The sequence below is a fragment of the Festucalex cinctus genome, chromosome 1 (genome assembly GCF_051991245.1).
Source record: "Festucalex cinctus isolate MCC-2025b chromosome 1, RoL_Fcin_1.0, whole genome shotgun sequence".
Classification (NCBI taxonomy): domain Eukaryota; kingdom Metazoa; phylum Chordata; class Actinopteri; order Syngnathiformes; family Syngnathidae; genus Festucalex; species Festucalex cinctus.
The window spans coordinates 37879016-37901915 of NC_135411.1; the positions used below are offsets into that span (position 1 = coordinate 37879016).

A 22900-nucleotide genomic window follows, 5' to 3' on the forward strand; every position below is an offset into this window, starting at 1 on the left:
CCCGCAATAAATGAAATCTGCGAAGTAGTTAGCTTTATGTTTTACAATTCTTATAAATGTTTTAAGGCTCTAAAATCCCCTACCACACAATTTAGACACTTTTCTCACATTTCTCTCTTGTTCAAACACTGATCATGTTCAAAACTTCATACATTTTATAAAATGGGTATATTACTGTAAAAAAAATATGCAAAATTGCACTTAAAAAAAAATCCGCAATACAGCGAGACCGAGAAAAGTGAACCGCGTTATAGCGAGGGAAGACTGAATGCGCTTCAGTCATAAACGTTCACAATGCGATCCACGCATGCAGCCATGATTCTGATTGAAGATCCATAAACAGCACATTTGGAATATTAACAACAATAATAGGGCGGCCTATTGATCGCCTTGAGACAATTTATAAGTATGAGTAAAGACAATAAAAGTTTAAGCGGTTAAGAAAATGGATGGATTATTTTTTATTACTATTATTATTATTTATTCTTTTTCCTTCTTAAAAAATGAAAGTCTGCTACTGCAGCTCGTCCTGCTTACTTTTATTGCCCTCGCGTGACTCGACCCCTTCAATGCACATCTTTCTTTTTGTTTGTTTTAATCTTGGGTTTGTTTGTTTTTTAAATAGGACGTACTGTTCACACAAAAATTGTAGGTATATCATGGTGAATTTAGCCTTCTTTCTTGCCTTTCATCGGCCGTCCAAATTGTTTTGATTTGGTGTTTGCCAACACGTGCTGCTTATTACGCTGATGAGTTGCTTTCCATTGCCAAATATGGGATGAAATAGGCGGACTTGGGGCGGGGAACGGCGTGGAATCTGCTGCGCACATCGGGTGGGATCGTGCGGCATTTATAAAGGGAATTTGCGTGCAGATATGCGTATGTGTGGTTTTATAAATCTCAATTTTTTTCTGCGTACGTGAGTTTTGAGTTTCGTTCGTACGTACTTTTCTGCGCAGGTTTTCACGCACAGTTTTATAATTGAGGCCCCAGAACTGAACCTGTAAGCGAGAAGTTCTGAGAATTGGTTGAGTCCATTTTGACTTTACTGAAGTAAATATCTGTTACAAGCTTTGAAGGAAAAAGTAGAAGCAGAAGTAGAACATTAATCACGATTAATTACAGAAAAATGTGCGATTAATTAGTTAAAATATTTTAATCGTTTGACAGCACTAAAAAATAATATTCAGGGCACGTGGAAAGTGCTTAATTTGGTTATTAAGCAGTGCAGAGTAAGCGGTTAAGAAAATGGATGGATGGAGGTCAACTACGATGGCATTGATTAATCTGACAGAGCAAATTGCAAATGCTATCCATAATAAAGATTAGATAATTGGAGTCTTCATTGACCTTAAAAGGGCCTTTGATACAAGTTGCTTATAAGAAAATTGGAAAGATAAGGAATTAGAGGAAAAGTCTTGTCATTGATAACTTGCAAATAGAAAACAATATGTGCAGTTACATGAAGTAAAATCAGACAATGATGAATTTCCCCATCTGCGCGTGTTTAGTGGATTAGACGCTCCCAGATTTCTCAATTTTTACTGGTTAGCGTCGCACATAAGCTGCGCAAACCTTTAGTGAATCTACCCCACCTTCTTTATTCTACAGAAGAGAGCAATCAGAATAATTAACCGTGCTGATTATCGTGCATGTACTAATAATCTGTTCATTAAATCACATACACTTAAATTTAGCGATCTGGTGGACTTTAAAACTGCCCAATTTATGTTTAAAAATAATTCTAGTATGCTCCCTTGCTGTGTTCAGAAGCTCTTCCAACACAGTTAGCAACTATGAGCTGAGAGGAACGTCGATATTTAGGAAAACAAAAACCAGAACAAACGTGAAGCAGATGTATGTCAATGAAAGGAGTCAACTTTGGAATAATTTTGATTGTCAATTGATGCAAGATTATTAATAGTTATGAAATGGCAATGTCGTTTATAGTTATTGCAAAAATATGGACAAATATTTTTTTCTATATATGTCAGTAATAACATATTCATGTAAATATATGCATGCGTATATGCAGTATATTGTTGCACTTATGTTTAGATGCAGTATGTGAATGTATGAACTTGTGATAGTTCTGTTACCTGGCTTGATGTTATATTATGTGCATTATAAAGTAACTATTTTAATTTTAAGAAAATGACCTTAACACATTCACTGCCATAGACGGCTTTAGACGTCAAAGATTCATTTTTTTCCTGCACACGCAATAAAACAATGTGCAAAAAGCTTTTTCGTTATGCACCAACTTGGTATTAAAGCAACAACAGTAAATTGCAGCGTTTACTACACAGTTAAAAAAAAAATCTACTTTTGTGTAGTCTCCAAGAATATTCAAAACTTGCGGACATCCAACTTTAACACATTCACTGCCATAGACGGTTTTAGACGTCAAAGATTTTTTTTTTTTTTTGGTCCTGGACTGGCAGTGAATGAGTTAATGCACAATTGACTTTCATCTGAAAATGGCACTTTGGCCCACTGAGCAGTGGTCCAGTTCTTTTCCTCCTTAGTCCAGGTAGGATGCTTCTGACACTGACTCTGGTTCAGGAGTGGCTTAACACCAGGAATGCAACGCTCAGCCAAATTCCTTGGCACATCCATGCAACGTAGCGCTTGATGATCTGCCTTCAGCCTCGATCCACTCCTTGTGAAATTCCCCCAAATTCTTGAATAGGTTTTGCTTCATGATTCTCTCAAGGCTATAATTATCCATTTTGTGTGTGTGCATCTTTTTCAACCATACTTTTCCTTCCACTCAACTTGTGTTAATGTGTTGGGATACAGAACTATGACAAAAGCCATAACTTTTTCAAGGGTGGACTTCTCCTTTCCCTTTTGAGGGTGCCAATGCTGACTCGACTGTTTCGTTTAGGCTACTGAACCAAACTCAGGAAGCCTTTGCATGTGTTTCAAGTTTATAGTTGAGAATGTGTTCTGAATGTGCATTATTTGAGGTTACAATTAAACGAAACTACACTAATACTTAAATACGTAAGTGCATGCTTAGGGAATCTACAGAAAAGGGGTGTGGTCAAAAAAAATCTATAACGGGCATATGTTGTTTACAATACCAGTATTGATATGTCAGAATTGATCATGCCCATCAAAACCTTATTAAAATAATCGCCGAACTAATTTCTTTCAGATTTTTCAGGAAACACAAAAAATGGCACCATTTGCATCATGAGGAGATGATTTAGGTAAAACAAATATTTTTGCACACAAAAAAAAAAAGACTTAATTATTTTAAGAGGGTGATGACATTCATTCATAAAGTTTGCCGGCACGTCTCTGAAAGCTGCTCCTTGCTGTGCGGTTGCGCACACATTTTGGCCAGGCACAGCGCTGTCAGTAAATCGGAAGCGTTCTTGACATCCACATCCAGCATAATAAAAATACCTTTTGGGTATCCATATGATTGTTTTCATAAAATTGTATGTAACGTTAGTTCAAATATTGGGATATGTAGGCAATATGTATCGTTTCGTGCCCCCTGTATTGTGTGATAAGCTTTGTCTGGTGAGGTTGTTGGCAATACCAAGTCTTATGACAGAACATATTAGTTTCCCTTTATGAAGCAAACTGCTGACATAAATTGATATTTCCATGCTATTCTAAATGATTAAGATGAATCTGCAAATTGATGCTGTAGTTTAACCTTGAGCGCGGTGTTAGCCTCACCCTTGAAATGGCACGCATTTATTCAGTTTGTTAAATACTCATATGTTAATTAAAACATTGAAAGGCGTGCTAATTAATGAACATAAAATCCTATGCCTACACCCTGATTTAAAGGCGTAATTATTACAAACAACCCATTTTTAATGGCAGAAAACTAATGTGGTGTGAACAAGTTGAATCAAGCTCTAGGTCATACTATCTATTTTTATCACATAGTTTAAGTATTATACTGGTAAGGAGGCAAAAGAAAACACCAGATTTACTTGTGATGTGTTTTGTTGAACCCCTTGTAACTAGGGGTGTGAATTGCCTAGTACCTGACGATTCGATTCGTATCACGATTCACAGGTCACGATTCGATTCGATACCGATTAATCCCGATACGAATTTATAAGTCGATTGTTGCGATTTTTTTTTATTCAAATTTAGAAAATACTAATCAGTAAGCTTGTAGAGTGTAAGATTTATATGAAAATGTATTATTTATTTATCTGAAATTTCAGTCTTATAGAGGTTGTAATCTGTTTCATGTTTGAACAGCATTAAAATAAAATATTAAGGCTTAATGTTCCGTTCATATAACATTCTTCCATGCTCAAGGTGTGAATCCTAACCCGAAGTCAGACGTTTTGTTGAATATTTTTCCATTAAAAATGGAAGTTTAAAAATCGATTCACACACAAAAAAAAAAAGAAAAAAAAAAGGCAATGATGATAAGACGTTGAATCGGTAAGACTACCGAATGAACAATTCTGAGCTCTTTAAAAAAAACAAAAAAAAACAAAAATCGATTCAGCCGCCTATTGAATCGATTCGAGAATTGCACGATGTAGTATCGCGATATATTGCCGAATCGATTTTTTTTTTAACACCCCTACTTGTAACAAAAGTATGCATCTTCTGGGCTCAGCTGCTGCCATCTCTGTCAGTGTCCCTCTGTGGTAGCAGCAGGAAAATTTTAATCACTTGCTGGCAGATTAAAGAGGGGGTGGAATGAAAAAAGATGAGAAATATCTGCTGCTGCCTCCTCGAAGATAGAGGGGAGTAGGGAGGCCCCGTGAAGCAGGAGAGTGGTGGGAGTGCTTTTGTTGACTCGGCAACAACAAATATTAATAATGAGAGGAGAGAGATGGATAGAGTGAGGACTGGGCAGGTTGGGGAGCAACACATTTATCACCTCTGCCAAAAATCATGGCATACATAACAGCAAAGGTCACACCTGTGACTCAACAATGCAAATGGTTGGTGCCAAATTAAGTGACGTTTTATGCTATTATTCTTAACGTTCATGAATAGTTTCAAATAAAGAGTGATGAAACATTTTATGGTTTACCAATAAACGAGGATAACATTTCAAACAGTCCACTATGTTTATTCTGTCCTCAATGTGTGTGTCCAACACAAACTGACAGATAGCGAACAAAGTGGAAAAATGAAGAGGCTGGAGTAAAGTTTGTGTTTTTACTCTTGTCTTCAATCTTTCTACTTTATCTTCTGTAAAACTGAAACAATATAAACATACAATACAATGTTATGTCACTCAAATATACATGCACAAACAATAATGACAATACAGTGCATAAACTGCAACATAACTGGTGTTAGTTATGCAAACAAACAATCAAATACCTTTTATAAATGAAATCAACATTAAAGGAAAAAAGATAAACTCACAAGCGATGCTTTTCTGTGGCACAAGCAACATAAGAAGTCGTGAGAAATGTCGCCAGTATGCAAGCTAGCGAGTGATTTGCACACGGCCCACTATGAACTAAAGATGTCATGTGATCACGTACCGGAACGCGGCAAAAATCAACTGAAAAACAATTACGCGAAAACGCCTGTAGAGGGCGCCAAAGCAACACAAACTAGGCAGGTCCAACAGGTCATGACAATGTTGTTCCAAATTATTAGGTATATGTTGTTGTTGTTTTCCTCTCATTCCTCACTTTCAAATTGTGGCATTTATCTTTCAAATTAAGGTTTTTATCTGTAAGCACAAAGTATACAAAACACAAATTGTTTTGCTCCCATTTTTATTAGCTATAATGAAACATCTAAGACTTTTTGTACGTACACAAAAGAAAAAAAAGAAATCAGTTGAAATCCTTGTAAGTGACCAATTCCCCTTTGCTTTGATAATCCATCCACCTCACAGATGTGGGACATCGAGGCGCTGATTAAATGATGATTATTGCACAGGAGTGACAGCAGCCAATCTAAAATGGGCAGTATTTTCATCAAACACAACTCCACATATGTTGCAAATTTTGAGGGAGCACGCAGTTAGCATGTGCACTGCAGTAATGTCCACCAGAGACGTTGACTATAACTAAGAAGTTAAGTCCTGTGTCTAGCTGGTACACGCCCATTTTCATATGTCACCATGAGCTACAAGTCTTTCACAGAGGATACATCAGACATCCCTCAATTTAAGCTAGCTGATGGAAGCTCCTTGATGTTCGGCAATTGAGAGGGTCCAATATGGCGGCGTGAGAAAAACTTCAGGGTCATTATAAATGCTTTGAGGTGCGAGGAGGAACCATGCAATTAAGGGACATGAGATGAACCCGATGACTATGCTACAGGCCACACTCTACAACCTGAACAATTTTACGCAAAGGAGGCAAATGTTAGTTACACCTGATATTGACTACATTTTGCAAGCACACACACACACACCAAAAATGACACATTTTACAGTGGCCTTCTATTGTGGGCAATCTTAGGCCCTGTTCACACAAAAGCCCGTTTCATTGTATTGGCACAAGTTTCTTACGGTTCGGGCAGTTCGTCCACACGGCAGCTCGGTTTCGGAGCTTGAAACCGATCACTTTTGAAACCGGGCTCCAGAGTGAAAAGATTTCAAAACGCGCCCCGCACATTCCAATGTGGACACCATAGCAGGACAGCTACTTCTCCCGTGACTGCGCACGAACCGCCAGTCTGTCAACAACAATGGCGGACAGCCATGTCTTCCTCGTTTTGCGCAAGCTCATTAGCTTGTTTACGCTTTTACAGCAAGATGTTTTGTGTGACGCTGTACTTGAATCACCCGGCATTGTCACTTCTCTGTGTTGTGTACATCTCACTGATCTGTATATATTACTGGATAGTAGGGCTGCCACAAAGGACTATTTTGCTAGTCGACTAATCACCAACAGTAGTCGCGATTAGTCGACTAATCGGATCGGATCGTCAGCCTCCTTGAATAATTGCCCAAAGTCTTTTTTCGACTCTTTTTTTTTTTTTTTTCCTCAGAAAACTTCATATCTTTGAGTTCAGCTTTCAAAATTGTGAGCAAACACAAAACGGTTGCGTTCCATTTTTTTTCAGTACATTCAGCCTTATTTGGAATGAACTATTAACTATTGTTACACAGAGTGAAACCATGACAAAATGATCATATCTGGTATATAATAACCAGGGACATTCAGCTGGACCAAGAGTATTGAATGAATAGGATTTTTATTTATTTATTTAGTTTTTAATAGCCAATCGCTGAGTCATAAATGTAATCTGAATGGCTAGTGGCTTCTTTTTTTTTTTTTTTGCAATATTTTTTTCCTCAATAATACAAAGTAAACATGAGCTATTTTTACTGTGAAAAAGGAATTCACATTTCTAGACACCTATGGTCAGAGGCAGAAGTGGATCATTCTGCTCTCTGAAAACAAAATTAATCATATGTGTGATGGGAATGTAAATCTGGTCTCTGCTGGAGTGACTTGCCAAGCCAAATGGAGCAAACCATTATATTGTAAAGCAAGTTTGTTTCTTTCTGTCTGATTTTTCTTGACAGAATTAAGTGGGACATAACTGGCAAAATAATGGGACATTGGGACATAGACAAAAAAGTATCTTTCCAAACTGTACAGGAACATCAGCTGTGATGCAGGACTTATTAAAACTGGGAAGATAGAGAAGTACAACCTTCAACTTGTAAAAATTCAATGTACTGCCACAATATTCCAAGGAATTGACCTAGTCTGACTTATAATAAGGGGCGGAACGGTACGATGAGTGGTTAGCACGTCTGCCTCCCAGTGCTGAGGATGCAGGATCGAGTCCAGGCTTCGGCCTTCCTGGGTGGAGTTTGCATGTTCTCCCCGTGCCCGCGTGGGTTTTCTCCAGGTACTCCGGTTTCCTCCCACATTCCAAAGACATGCTTGACAGATTGATTGAACACTCTAAATTGTCCCTAGGTGTGATTGTGAGTGGTTGGTTGTCTGTGTGTGCCCTGGATTGACTGGCAACCAGTTCAGGGTGTCAATTCTTGAATTTGAATTGAGGTGGCAAACTGGGAGCAGAAATGCAATTCAAATTCAAATTGCAGGAAGTAGAATTGGAATTCCATTCAATTCAAACAAATTCATGGTGGAAAAATTAAAGTGGATTTAACAATAAAGCTTTACAGTATGAGCCTACAATATAAATTCCATACAAATATTATTGTATGGACTATATGTACACTAACACAGTAAATAATAAATATTAATGTGTAAAAATAGTTTCATTAACAATAAAAGCCTACTCGGATAAAACAGATAATTAAAACTGAAAACTCTGAAACTGTTTGGATATGAGGGTTTAACAGAACAATCTTGCCTCAATGACAACATTTGAAGAACTGTTACAACTTTTTTCTAATAAAGTACTTGATTAAGTTGATTACCACAAATGGACATTTGGACAAAATTCGGCTCGGGAAAATATTCACCAATTGGGAAGCATGGATGGGACGGACGACATGCGATGATTTGTCAAGGGGGGACAAATAGTAATTGGTGGATGTCCATCCCCACGGTCTGACCTCAGTCCACAAACGGGATTCAGCACGTCGTCCGTCTTCGCCCCCCAACCAGGTTGACAAATATTTTCCTGGGCCATATTTTGTTCTGACTATGTCCCAGAATAATATTTATTGATCGAAGGGGGAGGGTTGGACAAGTGTGCTAATCTTTCCTCCATTAAGGAAATTTATACTTAATGTAAGTCTCTGTACTTCTAATTTGAAGAAAATGTATGTTAAATGTCTCATTCTCACTGGGATGTGACGAGAATTCATTTCTCTCAATTGCACTGAATTCAAAATCAAAATCATCAATTGAACTGAATTCTAAATTTCTGAATTTTGCCTAGTCCTGGTAATCAGAGGCCACATAAAAACAGCAATTGGAGAAGAAAAAAACAGACTGTTCCAGCATATTTTCAGCACAGCAATAGAAATGTATTTACTGACTGTGATATTATACTTAATGTAGTCCTGAGCCATGTTGTTTACCATGGGCTTTGTTTGTGTCACTGTTAGTCGAATCACTTTCCACAAACTACGATTAATGAGTCCGCAGATGAACAAGATTTTCCACATCCCTCCAATATTAACTCAAACACTGTGGAACATTGGCTGGTAAACGCTCTCCCCGGGCCTGGTTGCTGCTGAATTGGTGCTGGCAGTCTGTCGGCATGCAAAAGGCTCTTTGGACTTTCATGAGGCAATCAATAGATGTTCGCTGCCTACATGACAGGCAGATTGTTGCGAGCCAAACAGCAGATGCTTCTCTTCCCTTTTTGCATATTTCCCACATGAAAGATGTCTGCCATGCGAGACAGCTTTCTGCCTACATGCTTTAATTGGGCCATATTGATTTCAGATTTCATATGCAGCACACTGCACCAGCTTTCCAATTATTATGGTTAAAATGATCGTTCTAATTAACAAAATTATATTTGCAAGGCTCAAATAGGTTCACATCGCAGTTTGCCAGTCATATAAACACATTGGATAGCAGCAATACTGCAAACAGGTAGTAAGCACCGTGTGTATTAAACATGGACCTTGCTCCCCAGCGAAGACACTCATTAGACCTACACATCTTATTTATAGTGATAGTAATGTTAATTTACCTTACTAATATAATGTCATCCCTGCGGACAGCTTGGTTAATCATCGTGCCTACCGTCATATTTGTAACTTACGGTACTTGGGTTGGCTCAGTCCAGGGCCGTATCAAGTCATTTGAATGCCAAAGACAAGCATAGTCAGAGACCTCCGCCTCCCTGTACATAATTTCAGGTGAGTTTTGTCATTTAGGCCATTTTTTAAATCTGTTAGAAGGATCTGACAACTTAAGTTAGCCTACTAATATTTACCACCATTGTTGAAGATTAATGTTTATCATCATTTAAAAAGTGTGAATTTTAGAAAATTCTCCTATTTCCTGAGCAAGGTAAAATCCTTAAAATCGTTCTTGAGGATGATTATTTAATAAGTAAATCACACGTGCACTTAGTTAGTAGGGCTGGGTATTGCCGCCAACCTCACGATACGATACGTATCACGATACAGGGGCCACGATACGATACGTATCGCGATACATATGTATCCCAAATAAGACACATTTTATTTTTTTTATAAACAAAATATAGGAACATTGGTACACTGAGACACGTGCCATGTTAAGTTTATCAATAAATACATGTTGACATTCTTCCTCTGCTTTCATTTTTCTTAGCAAGACACAGTGTCCAATCACCGGTGAGCTATTTTTGCATTAATTGAAGGCAATTAACTTGAAAGACGCTGCTGATTTTTATTTTTTGGGTACAATGTAAGCTGCAAAGGCAAACGTGAACTGCCAATTTAAAGTTAATGAGCAATATCGATTCTGACGCCTGCGTATCGATACGTGTATTGTGATGAGGCCCGCAACGATATATTGCCGTATCGATTTTTTGAGCACCCCCCTATTAGTTAGGGCTGTGTAATGAACCGAAATTCTATTACAATTTCAATTATTACACTCCACGATGACAAAATTAGCATAATGTAAAAAATAAATAAATAAATAAATATTAAACTCATTCACTGCCTTTGACAAGTATACTTGTCAATTGTATTTTTTAGAGCGGTGCTAAATCTGATTATGCTCCACTGTAAATATCAAACTTGGAAACAACTTTACTGATGCCCAACCACCGGTAGATGACATCATTGCCCCATTTTATACGAAATAAACAGTTTCAGAGTCCATGGGAGAAATGGCTGTATTTTGGCAAACCTACATTTTTCTACTATCAATTATAAAAGAAGGGGACGGAGCAAAAAGGAGGGAGTCTATTCTGTCATTTGGTAGATTCCGTTTATATATAATTATTGAATGTAATATCATGTGAGTATTGAAAATTTTAAAATTTTATAAAATTGCTGGCAGTGAATGAGTTAATACCAGGGATGAACCATTCCTCGTCATTTCTGCTGAGATAGTCGTAGTCTACATACATGCATGCATTAACTACACGGGGCTAACCCAATTTCAAAATAAACCTTACATTACCAAAAATTATATGGAGATCAACGCATTGTAGCGCTTTTATTTTAAAGTTCTTCCCGGCAGCATGTCGTCGGGGTATAAGGGCTGACTTGGTCGTCCATTCTGAGCTATTGTGACGGCAGTATGGGGTAGAAGCCACGGACTTCCAGGTTTCACACACTCACGCCGCTTCCAGCCACTAGTGGTGGGCGATATGACGATATTAGATTGTGTGACGATACGCGGGGCTGACGAGCTGTCATTTCTGTAGAATCGTCTGATAGAGACGAAAAGCATTTCAGCACGATTTGACGGTCAGCTCATTTTCTGCCACTGACAGCCATGCAGCCTGTCCCTATTTGACTGCATTGGCTCCAGTGTGGGCGCACGCATGTTTAAAAATCTATTCGACCACCTACTGAATCGATTCCAGAATTGTGCGCTGTAATATCGCAACATATTGCCGAATCGATTTTTTTTAACACCCCTACTAATTTAATTTCTATTCCATCCATCCATCCATCCCTCCATCCATCCATCCATCCATTTTCTTGACCACTTATTCCTCACAAGGGTCACAGGGGGTGCTGGAGCCTATCTCAACAGGCTCTGGGCGTGGTACACCCTGGACTGGTTGCCAGCCAATTGCAGGGCACACAGACACAACCATCCACACTCACAAGCACACCTAGGGACAATCCGGAGCGCCCAATTAACCTGCCATGCATGTCTTTGGAATGTGGGAGGAGACTGGAGTGCCCGGAGAAGACCCACGCGGGCATGGGGAGAACATGCAAACTCCACCCAGGAAGACTGGACCCTGGACTCGAACCCGAGTCCTCAGAACTGGGAGGCGGACGTGCTAACCAGCCAATCACTGTGCTGCCCAATTTCCCTTATCATACGAGCAATTTTGCTGAAAATGCTTTAAAAAAAGTTGCATTCAAGGTAAGTTTGAAGCTGTTCCTGAACCATTTAGAGTATCGGCATAATTTATATATATGTTTTTAATAATGTTTGACCGCCACAGACATCCGAATTTTAAGGGATTCAAAAATTACGATCAAATCAAAATCGTGATTTTATAATTAAGAAATCATGATATTTCATTTTTGCCCAACCCTCGCACCTCCACTGCTGCGCCCCACAACCGCACACTCCCACCGATGGGCACGAACAAGTGTCTCAGCTCTCTGAAATGCTTTGGAGAACTGAGACAGACACACTGTTCACACACAAGTCGCACCCATCGACAGGAACGTGCAACTGAGGAGCAAAATGGTGGAAGTGCAAGCAACGGCAGGCAGCCCGTACATCGCTAAACAGCAACTGGAAACGTGTGAAACCCGGAAATCGAAAGTCCTGCCTCCTTCGTGGCACATATACTCCATTGATGCCCCAAACTGTTGCGACAGACGTCAGCAACACAACTTCATCCTGAAATCACGTTCAAGCTCCAGTTAAAAGTGTTGAAGACATAATTACGCTATACATGATATTGTACAGCGCCTGTTGCCAGTGTTTAGCGGTGACTGCTAGCTAGCATTGAGCTACCAGCACCAAGCGGCAAGCTAGCCGCACTAGCTAACAGCGCTAAAGTACCCCAGTCTGTTTGAATGTGCTTTTTAGCCGACAAAATCGCTATTGTGGTTGAATAATTTATATTTTAAATCCATGGGGAGAGATTTGTCTAAAATCTTACTGTTTCAGATAGAAAAATAGTTTGACGCTATGCGCGGTTAAATTTAAGTTGATTATATAAAAATGAAAGCCAGTTCCTCCATCACACCCACTTATCAATAGGGATGTAACGATATCCAAACATCACGATATGATATTATCACGATATGAAGGTCACGATACAATAATTACCACGATATTGTGGGGACGTTGGCCATATTTAAAAAAGATCACAATATTGTAAAAAAATAAAAAAATAAAATAAAAAAAATAAAATAAAAATACAATTTAAAAAAAGCACAATATTGTGCTTTTGTACATAACAGCAAAGCATATAAACCACCTACAATTTCTAATAACAATATTGAGGCACTTACTTGCTAATGCAAGCACACATTGATCGCTTCACAAGCAAATTAGGTTAATTTACATCTGACAATTAGCATAAATTTTAAACATAAAAGGCCAAAACATCCCTAATGTAAATTAAATTACACTAATAAACTAGCCACTAGAGGGTGCTAAAACTGCACACATGGAAATAAACCTGACTTTTTTTTTTTTTAACAGATGTGTTCCTTTTAAATATTGTGAACATGACGATGACGATTTTGTGGCAGTTTTAATATCACAATATCACGATATTGCCCTTATCGGTGATATCCCTACTTATCAAAGCTAGCTAGCCTGCACCCAGCAAGCCATACTGCACACGCTGTAACCAAACTCCAAGTTTTTGCTGACATAAATAAATTCTGTTTAGATGATGTTATGTTACAAATAATTATATTTGTCTTAATATTTTTTAAATGTCTAAACATTTTTTTGTGTTGGACCAAAAAATAATTGTTTGAATAATCATGATATCAATTATTACCAAAATATTCGTGATTATTATTTTTTTTCCCATAATCAAGCAGCCCTACATCTACTGATAAGAATATTGTTTAATATAATTTACCTTCTCAACCACTTTTACACCCAAAGCACAATTCATGCCCACTCTCCAATTGATCATATTTTAATTTTACAAAATAAGAAATACTGAAGCCATAATTTATTAACAATTCTCATTACTGTAATGATTGTGTTTTACCTTTACAAAACCTAATGAGGGCACAGGGAGGACAAACTCCATGCAGGAGAGCCTGAACTGTGACAACTAGTAGTTATGTGCAACTGAACTTGGTGCTTTATATGTATAGTGCCTGCAGTGGTCACACATTATGCAGATTAGTGTTGTTTAATAGCAGAAGTTTGAGTATTCAAAATGGAACACTCATCTGACTTCGTCTTTGTCCTCATTTTCTCTTGTAGCTTTCTTAATAAGCCATTGCTGCAGGGTTTGACATCTAAATACCACGTACAGGTGATATTTAGACTTTCAAATTGAGAAAACAGTTTGTGACTAAAAGGTTATTTCTGCCAACTCCTCATTTGGTGCTATAATGAGTGTTTCTGGTCATAAGGCCAACCACTGAAAATGAGGAATATCCCGAAATTCATATGCTTCATAACAGTGATTGTTCATATGAGTAAAGCTATGAACTAAAGGGTGTACACCAGTCTTGTAAATTCATCAATATCCTGCTTTTTCAGGACAATCAGAGATTTGCAAAGTTAAGCATTTTAAGTATAGTTGTGATTGATACACATATGCCCGATAATGTCATCCATCTCTGTTGTTGTTGTTGTTGTGCAGACAGTATTTGGATTTGTCTCATGTTCGGTCTTGTTTTCTTGTAGTTCATGTCTTGTCCTACTATTTGGGTTTTTTGTTTCCACTTGTGCTCATAAACCCGTTCCCTTTTGTCTTCCAATCAGCTCCCCCAGCCATTGTCCAGGTGTTCCTCATTGTCTCGTCTCTTTGCTTGCATTTAGGCCCCGTCCACACGAAAGCCCGTTTCAATGTATCCACACAAGTTTCTTACCGTTTGGGCAGTTCGTCTACACGACGGCACGGTTTTGGAACCTGAAACCGATCACTGTTGAAACCGGGCTCCAGAATGGAAAGATTTCAAAATGCGCCCCGTATGGTCCAATGTGGACACCATATGCGGGACACTTCAGTGGTGATGTCATTCTCACGAACGTGCGCACGAACCGCCAGTCTGTCAACAACAATGGCGGATAGCCGTGTCGTAGTCGTTTTGCGCAGCCTCCTTAGCTTGTTTATTCTTTTACAGCAAATTATTTTGCGTGATGTTGTACTTGAATCACCCGCCATTGTCACTTCTCCTGTGTTCGTCTCACTGATATGTATATATTAATGGATAGCCGATAGCCCATACACGCAAGCCGTTGAAGCGACAGGGCAGCCATCTTAGTCCTCCCGTCTCGCGAGCCAGACTACTGTTTAAACTACTTTGAAGACCCCCTTTTCTTCTACCGCTCAGGTCCTAGACCCCTGTCTCAAATGTTCTCAAATCTGATTTCGATAGTGTAAATGTTTATACATTTACATCGTATGCCGACAAATGTTTCTTCGGAAGAGTAATATGGCGGCCTTGCGGCTTCAAAAGTCTTGGCCTGTCAGCTATTAAGATCAGTGGTCCGTCTTCTTCGCTGATTCTTATACGCTTTCCGTTAACTCCCTGTGGCAGCTCTACAGCGCCACTCCAGACTTGGCATATATACTACAGCTGTTAAACATTCTCAGCTTCGTCTTTTGGACACTCGCATGTCTTGAAACGGTTCTGACTGTACAAGATTTGTTTGAGGAATGAAGCCGGCTTTGCTTCTGTGTGAACAAGGCCTTACTTCGCTGGTTTCTTTCTATCTTTGATAGTTCATTGGGGTTTCCCCTTTTGTTGCTGTGGGCTGCCGCGGGCTCATAACTTTTACCACATAAAAGTGGCAATTTTTCGAAAACGTTCCTTATTCCTAACCATAACCTTAAACTTCAAACATGTGAAAAAAAAAAAAAAAAAACATTAACATTCATCAGTCGTTTGAGCTTTCTCTATGAATACTGCGATTTCCTACTGTGTCCGTTGTCGTTGAACACACCTTGCAGAATGCGAGCGTGTTCTTACTTTTCTTTTATTTGCAATAAATGTTCTTTTTCTTGTTACAAAACCTTGTTTCTAAAACTCAGAAACACAAGCGTCTTCTTGCGTTGATTGAAAAGCATGCGTACGGAAACAATTTTATTTCGGGGGTAACTACTTTGGCACGACACAGGACATGCTCTGGATGTCCAACAGTCACAGGTAAGGGCGACTTTCTGCTGTTTTGAGTCACATTGTAATGCGTACATTTTTGGAATTATTTCACTAAACTGTTTGTGTGAGGGAATAGCGTAACGTAGTTCCAGAGTCTTCATAAGGTCGCGGAAGCCGTCATTTTCAACCGCAGAGTATGGCTGTATGTCCTTGTAGATGTATGTGGCAATAGCATTTGTTATTTCCTGGGCACGAGGGGAGTTTGCTGCTAACTTTATATCAAATGTCTTCTCAAGCTGCACCTGCCTGGGGACTGAAGCAGTGGTGTGGTTGGGGAGGGGTTGGTGGGGAAACAATCGACACTGGGCTCTGTATAGTGAGGTGGTGCCGTCGCTTGCCCTCAGTGTAAGTGGTGCGGGTTCGCTTCCGCCCGGAGACCACTTTGTTAGTGTGCGTGGGGGGGAAATATGATACATGGTTTTATGTATCGATATTGGGCTATGAAATGGTGTATCGGTACAATATCGATATATCTATTTTAAACCCAGCCCTAGCTGTGGCTTTTAGTAGCTGTGTTTCCATTACAGTTTTCGCTAAATACAAGTGATATTTCGACAGTTTCGACTCATAGGTGTTTCCATTGACGGGTGTTTTGCTTCTGAGGAGTCTCGCGAGATCTTGTAATTCTCTAAAGAGGAGCTCATGAAATGTTGCGAGGTTTGTTTCCGTAAGATGGACGCCAAAGTTGTTATGATTACTTTAAAGACACCACTCTCCACTTATTGGGTAGGATCGGACATTTGGTGTTGTTGTGGTGTTGTGAATTTATAACTCTTGTATGTTGTGAACAACGACGTGCACCGTATGTCGCTTGTTGGCAAACGGCCATTTCTCATGCAACGATAATAAATTGACTGGCTGTATGGAGCGGCAGCCTTGGCTCTATAGCTAAATTGGTTTGTGCTTAAAAAGTTTTGACACAAAAGCAAGTGGCCCGTACTTCCTACTTCCTTTTATTACGTGACCAGGCGGGGTCACATGACAACTGGAAATTTCGAAATAAAAATATTTTGACACATCTCAAAAACCACCTCATGAGAGCGTAAAATCTTTTTTGTGATATTTGAGAGTTTTGTTTTTCAAAATTACTATGTTTCCATTACCAGTTGCTTTTACGCAACTTGCATTTTGCACAAGTATGAGAGTCATAGAACCTCACTGAGTAATGCTTTCACTGAGTTTTCTCTTCTTTCCTTTAGGAATTAGTTTGTCAAGTTATGGTTTGTTACTTTAAATCTCATTTTGGACTTTGTTAATTTAGTTTGTCATTCCTCCCAATATCTTTTTTGCCCTTTTGTTCTTTTTTTTTTTTGTAATGACATTATTATTATTATTTTATTATTTTTGTGAGCAATCCTTGCTCTTTCCTTCATTTGGGTCGTCCAATTTTTGCCACCAGCATGCAAACACTATAATCATAACAGACAGCAAACCACACAAGTAGACACATTCAAGACTGTCCGATTGTCCAACCATTCTCAGCTGGTGCCCATCCCAGCTGACTTGGGGCAAGAGGCAACTGGCCACCAGCCAGTCACAGTGCACAGTGACGAACAAGCAACCATAACCATTTACACTTAAGGTCTTAAATGAAGGAAATGTATAATTGTGAGAGGGAAACCCTGCAGAAAACCCATGCAAGCATAGGAAGATCATGCACACTCCACACATGATGGTCTGAGCCAAGATTTGAACCCTGAGCCTCAAATATGAGGCAGATGTACAAACCACGAGTTCACCTCTGTGGCATAATATTAAACAAAACAAAAAAAACTAAAACAAACCAAAAAAAGGCTACAAAGCACAACTCACATCACTCACACAACCCCATCATGTTTACCCTGCTCAATTTATAAAGATAAATTCATAACAAAAAGGAAATACATGCAAAAAAAGAAAAAAAAAAAGTCAAAAATTTCTATACAGTGTTCCCTCGTTTTCCGCTGGGGTTAGTTTCCAAAAAATACCCGCAATAAATGAAATCCGCGAAGTAGTTAGCTTTATGTTTTACAACTCTTATAAATGTTTTAAGGCTCTAAAATCCCCGACTGCACAATTTATACACTTTTCTCATTGAGGCATTTACATGTTCTCACATTTCTCTCTTGTTCAAACTTTGACAATGTTCAAACCTTCATAAATTTTATAAAATGGGTATATTACTGTAAAAAAATATTCACTTAAAAAAAAATCTGCGATACAGCGAGACCGCGAAAAGTGAACCGCGTTATAGCGAGGGAAGACTGTATACGCTATAAAAATATAAAAATGGTGAACGTTTTTTTTTTTTTAGTGAGCCCAACAAACGCAGTGAAAACATGTAAGTATACAGGACTGTCTCAGAAAATTAAAATATTGTGATCTGTAATCCAATTAAATAAGCAAAAATGCCATACATTCTGGATTCATTACATATCAACTGAAATATTGCAAGCTTTTTATTATTTTTAATATTGCTGATTTATGGCTTACAGCTTAAGAAAACTCAAATATCCTATCTCAAAATATTGGAATATTTCCTCAGACCAAGTAAAAAAAAAAAATGCCATAATGAGCAATATTAAAAATAAAAAAAGGCTTGCAATATTTCAGTTGATTTGTAATGAATCCAGAATGTATGGCATTTTTGCTTATTTAATTGCATTACAGAAAATAATGGAGTTTATCACAATATTCTAATTTCCTGAGACAGTCCTGTAGGTACTCGATCGCATACAAACCAGCCACACAGTACTTCCAGCAGAGGTCCGAAAGTAGCCTTTTAGCAGGAATCACTAAGCTTGGTGGGTAACTAAAGGCAAAAAACAACAACAATTGAATCCACTTGTTCGTTCTTTAAAGTCACCAGACAAAAGCTCCAGACATCAACAAAGCCATAAGAACCACGATTTCAGAAAACAGCGACCTTATTGTGACAATACGCACGCCTCCGAGGTGTTCCAGTTATGACATGAGATGAGATGTGTCCGTGAAATGTGCATTCAACTGTTAAAGGACACCAAAAGCCGACCTTTGGTGTGCTGTCGGTTGCCGCTCCACTCACCTGGTTGCGCACCTCTGGATACTCTGCGCTGAGGAAAACACTCGCTGGTGGGACCCGCGCGCTCTCCGCGTCTCACTTCTGCGCTACTGCCTCTCAGCTGTGACAGTAAAGTTAGCTAGCTGCAGCTGCACTGGGGCCGTGAGACCGGAAATGCATAGTGATGCCTTCAAAATAAAGACAGTAATAGGGATAGAAGTATATGCAGCCCCACACTTTAAAACAATTGTAGTACTGTATAAAATACTGTAGCAGTAAAATATTTGCAGTTTTTTCAGCCCTCGAACTGTTATCAATTTTATAATATGTTTCTGTAATCATTGGTTTCATTGAATGACAGCATTTTCTTTCTTTACAGTAAAATACGATTGCTGGCATTTTACTGTTATTTTATGGGTTTTCACTTGTATGTCTGTATGCATATATTGTACTTTTTCTATACTCACAGCATTTTGACACCGTTTCCTCATTTGACCTGATGGCACAGCATCAGGAGCAACTTGGGTGTTATCTTGCTGAATGACACTTCTACATTGTCACAAGGGTTGAAGATCAAACCCACAACCTTCAGTTAGGTTTTTTGTATTTGTGAACTCTTCCAGTTGAGTTTGCCAATTGGAAATTACTGCTGATTTAAAAAAAAAAAAAAAAAAATGTGTCCACAAAGGGCAGAAATGCAAAGCTACACAATGTTTTGAAAGTTACGAGACTATAGTATACAGAGAAATTGCAAGCGTGTACAATATGTGTTATCAGCTAACAACAGCTCTCTCAACTATTGAGGGAATTATACTTGTATAACTAAGACTCATTAAACAGTGTTCTGTGGGTTTTGACCTTATCAAATACAGCTCACAGAGTGACATTATTTAACTGTACAATGTCTTTTTGTGAACCAAATGTGGGAAAATATGGGCAAAATAAGAAAAAATCTTCAGTCAAAGAGTATCCGGGAGCAGATGGTGTTCAACTGAAGAGGTTCCACTGTAATTGAAATGGAAGAGATGTCTTCCATTCAAACTGTTGCCATCATAACACTTGGTGAGTTGCACTGGGAGAGTCAATCTTTTTCGACTGCCTGAGGGCCACGTTGCCTTATCTGTTCAGGAGACCATCTTTTTCCATTAGTTCATCAGAGCGGCGTCTCATGTTGTCTGTCGGGTCAAAGTTTATTTGGAGATATTTATGCATGGTGAAGAAAAAATGAACTAGCAGTGCTAACCATTCGTCAACCTATATTTTGGAGTTAGTAGACTTTTCAGATTGGAAATGCCCTCTCAAATGAAGCTCTTCATTTGTGACAAATAAAGACTGATGAAATTTAAAAAGGTAGTATTAATGTTAGTTATCTAAAAAGCACAATAGCTGTTCTCTTTTCATATTTTGTGATGGAGGATGTGAGCAGTCGGCTAACGAAATTAGCATTGTGAGCTAGCAGGATGCTACCATGCTTAAAAATTATAATGGTGGCCAAAATACAGGTTGTATGAAAACAGATTAGACTGTAGTTTAACTGACATAGTGTTACACATGACTAAGTGTTTTTAAATTGCATCTGACTGTTTGATGTTGTGTTGTAGCCTGCTAGATTTTCCAGATAATTGTTACTTATAATCAAATGAAAATTTTGTTACATTGTAAGCTCAATGGTGCTCACTTATTTGTTTGTTGATTTCCTTAAGTAGGCTACTTACTTCATTGGCATACACAAAATACCAATTTTGAACACCTTCAAGTTTTCAAATGTGAGAGATTCCACTTGATCAGAAAAATAATCGCATGTTGTAGAACATCTCCAGTACACCATGAAAGATGTCTGTCGTACTGCCAACACTGACCTGTGAGAGGAAAAGTGGTGGCACAGGGGCAGCTAGACTGTGGAAAAATACAAATAATTATTTGTCATTTTTATTGTGGTGAATGAATTGGGAGAAACTTACACAAACACTCAAGACAACATGGGAAATCACTAAAAAAGCACTTTTTGTTCTGCGTGACATAGCTAAAATACGGTCTTGGCATCACTATGCTGGTTGCCTATTTGAGCTGATCTTAAGATTCTTCTTCTAACTTTTAAGATATTAAATGGTTCATATGTCAGAACTACTCACTCCTCCATCATGACTCCTTTGCTCTCAAATTCACACCTTCTTGTCATCCTATTAGTTAATAAGTTTGTTGGTTGTAGCACTTTCTCCTTCCGTGCCCCTGATGCTACGTTCAGACCAACAGTGGGGGAGGCGTTTCCGGCAGCGCGATTGCATTGTCGTCAATTGACTTCGTAAATGGGGGCACGGTGGTGTGCCGGGTGGTGCGTTTGGGACGTTTCCGGCGAGCATTTCTCTACTTCGCCCATTTCTTCGGTGTTGGCTGAATTGAACTTTTGGCGCCATCGCATCAGCGACAGCCAATTGGTGTCGAGATAGTCCATGTCACCAAAAACGTCACACAGCAGACAAAACACTGGAAATGGTTGTGTGCATAACGTATAGCATAGCAATGGAGGATAGCTTGATTGTCGCGGTTTGCAGGCACCCGGTGTTGTATGACACGATCTACGTGTACCGGGCCAAAAAGAAGATTGCTTGGAGGAAGAAGCATGGAGGTCGGCTTATGTGATTAGTTTGTTTAATTGTGGAAGTGTGAAGCAAGCTAGCAATGCTACAATAAAGTTAGCACCATCTCCCGAAGCGCAAATCCCTCCTCCTCCTCCGTTGCGGCGCAGAGCGAAACAAATCCTATTGAAAACCCTGCGAACACACACACACACAAGACCAGTAGAGTGTCATGATATTTTTGGTTTGGTCTGAACGTAACATGAGAACCCCGCAAACAAACACGAGCGAGACCAGCATAGCGTTGCGATACTTTTGCTTCGGTCTGAATGTAGCATTATATATTTAATCGTCTCCCACTAGATGTTTAAGAAGCTACCTCAATTGCAATTTTTAAATCCCGTTTTAAAACTGTTGTGATTGTGCTCTCAGGCTGTGTGTTTTTGTTTTTTTTCTATTAGCCTCTGATTGAGGGATGGGGCGTGTCCTCCTGCGCCGCACCTGTTTCCCATCCTCAATCAAGCCTTCATATATGGCGTTAGATTTGTGCCACAATTCCGTGCGTAACAAAATGTGTTTCGTACGTACAAAATGTGTTTCGTACGTACCAAAAATGTGTTTCGTACGTACAAAATGTGTTTCGTACGTACCAAAAATGTGTTTCGTACGTACAAAATGTGTTTCGTGCGCACAAAACAGTCCTCGCGCACGCTTGCTACGTCTCTCCTCAACACGTACGAAACTTTGATTTACGCTTGCGATGCAAGGGTCGAGGCGTAATATTTGTGCCACAATTCTTAACCAATCAGGAGTCGGACAGGAGAGCAAATCCTGATTGGCTGTTTAATATCCAATCAGGCAGAACTTTGACAACGTGTCGTCAAGCCGCGTTGCATCATGGGCGCTTCTTCGATTTTTATTTTATTTTTTTTAACAAGCACTCGGTCCTTTCCTGTTTGAATTTTTGTCTGTATTTCTGCTGACTTTTATTTACTTAATAGAAGTTTTGTTATGTTACGGGATGAATCAGCTCCTAACTGCTTTCCTGCTTAGCGGAAGAAGGAGGGAAAACAAGCTTTAGCGCTCATGGTGATGTTGGATGACGGCATAAAATAGAAGAAAAAAAAAGAGAAGAGGCTAACCTGCTACTTACGTTTTCATTATGGTAAGTTACAAAATACTGTACTGTATTTAAGTCAGTAAATCCTATAGTTTTGTCCTCTTTTGATCGTGCTACTATCATTACCATCTTAAACAATGCATGCCATCATGAGTGGCGTTGTATAAGAAGTAGAAAAGAAAATGTTAGACCATCCATTTTTCTTTAGTAATTAGTGCCTGGTACCACTAAAGGTATATCGTGAATAACAGAAAACATTGAATACATAA

At 38.9% G+C, this 22900-nt stretch overlaps 1 protein-coding gene across 1 annotated transcript in view; it reads right to left on the minus strand.

The window, feature by feature from the left end:
* Window positions 1–19059, minus strand: part of rbfox1 (RNA binding fox-1 homolog 1) — a 372128-nt gene extending 353069 nt beyond the window's left edge. Inside the window, exon 1 of the mRNA XM_077534130.1 lies at window positions 18960–19059. The gene's annotated coding sequence lies outside the window, so the exon portion shown is untranslated. The remainder of the gene's footprint in view (window positions 1–18959) is intronic.
* Between the last annotated feature and the right edge of the window lie 3841 nt (window positions 19060–22900).